At 47.3% G+C, this 1,923-nt stretch overlaps 1 pseudogene; it reads right to left on the reverse strand.

The window, feature by feature from the left end:
- Positions 1,224–1,638, reverse strand: LOC109224715 (annotated as a pseudogene).

Below are 1,923 nucleotides of genomic sequence, written 5' to 3' on the forward strand. Positions count from 1 at the left end.
GTCCGTGGGAGCCCAACTACGAAGTCCATGGTGATCCCGCTCCCACTTCCACTCTGGAATCTCTATCTACTGAAGCACTCACCCAGTCTTGGTGCTCATACTTTACCTGCTGACAATTGAGGCATCGAGCTACAAACCTAACTATATCCTTCTTCATCCGCCTCCACCAATAGTGCTGCCTCAAATCCTGATACATCTTCGCGGCACTCGGATGGAGTGGAGTATCGCAAACTATGGGCCTCCTCTAGAATCAAGTCCCGAAGCCCATCAACATTGCGTACACAAACCCGACCCTACATCCTCAATACTCCGTCATCACCAATAGTCACATCTCTGGCATCGCCATGCAGAACCTTGTCCATGAGGACAAGCAAATGAGGTTCATCAAACTGACGCTCCCGGATACGATCAAACAAGGAAGACCGAGAAATCACACAAGAAAGGATCCGATTGGGCTCCGAAAGGTCCAATCTCACAAATTGACTGGCTAAGGCCTGAACATCCATCGCCATGGGCCTCTCCGATGCTGGTAAATAAGCCAAACTCCCCAAACTCTCCGCCCGGCGACTCAAAGCATCGGCCACCACATTGGCCTTGCCCGGGTGATACAAAATAATGATATCATAGTCCTTCAGTAGCTCTAACCACCTCCTCTGGCGCAAATTAAGATCCTTCTGCTTGAACAGATGCTGCAAACTCCGGTGGTCAGTATAAATCTCACAAGGCACACCGTACAAATAATGGCGCCAGATCTTCAAGGCGTGAACAATAGCAGCTAACTCGAGATCATGGACAAGATAATTCTTCTCATGTACCTTCAACTGTCTAGATGCGTAGGCAATCACCCTACCGTCCTGCATCAATACCGCTCCAAGGCCAATCCTCAAGGCATCACAATAGACAGCATAAGACCCCGAACCGGTAGGCAATATCAAAACTGGGCCTGTAGTCAAAGCTATCTTGAGCTTTTGAAAGCTCTCCTCACACTCTCCCGTCCAGTAGAACGGAGTACCCTTCTGGGTCAGTCTGGTCATAGGTTCTGCAATAGATGAAAATCCCTGAACAAATCGACGGTAATAACCTGCCAAGCCAAGAAAAATGCGTATCTCTGTAGTTGATGATGGTCTGGGCCAACTCTGCACTGCTTCCACTTTTCTTCGGATCCACCTTTATCCCCTCACTAGATACTACGTGACCCAAGAATGCCACGAAATCCAACCAAACTCACATTTCGAGAACTTAACATATAACTTCTTCTCCTTAGAGTCTGAAGCACTGTCCTCAGGTGCTGCTCATGATCTTCCCAACTCCGGGAATATACCAGAATGTCATCAAAAAAGACAATGACGAATGAGTCAAGATATGGTCGGAATACACTGTGCATCAAGTGCATGAACGCTGCTGGGGCATTGGTCAGCCCATTGACATAACAAGGAACTCGCAATGACTATACCGAGTCTTGAAGGCAGTCTTCGGGATATCTGGCTCCCAAATCTTCAACTGATGATAGCCTGAGCGCAAGTCAATCTTAGAAAACACATGAGCACCCTGTAACTGATCAAACAGGTCATCAATACGAGGCAAAGGATAACGGTTCTTTACTGTAACCTTGTTCAACTGGCGATAATCAATACACATACGCATAAAACCATCCTTCTTCTTCATAAATAAGACAGGAGCACCCCAAGGTGATACACTGGGCCGAATGAAACCCTTATCAAGCAATTCCTGTAACTGCTCCTTCAACTCCTTCAACTTAGGAGGAGTCATACGGTACGGAGGAATAGAAATGGGCTGAGTGCCCGGCAATAGATTAATGCCAAAATCAATATCTCTATCGGGCGGCATGCCCGGAAGATCAGCTGGAAACACATCAGAGAAATCCCGTACTACTGGGACTGAATCAACTGTAGGGGTATCAGT

Source organism: Nicotiana attenuata, chromosome 3, assembly GCF_001879085.1.
Source record: "Nicotiana attenuata strain UT chromosome 3, NIATTr2, whole genome shotgun sequence".
Taxonomy (NCBI): Eukaryota; Viridiplantae; Streptophyta; class Magnoliopsida; order Solanales; family Solanaceae; genus Nicotiana; species Nicotiana attenuata.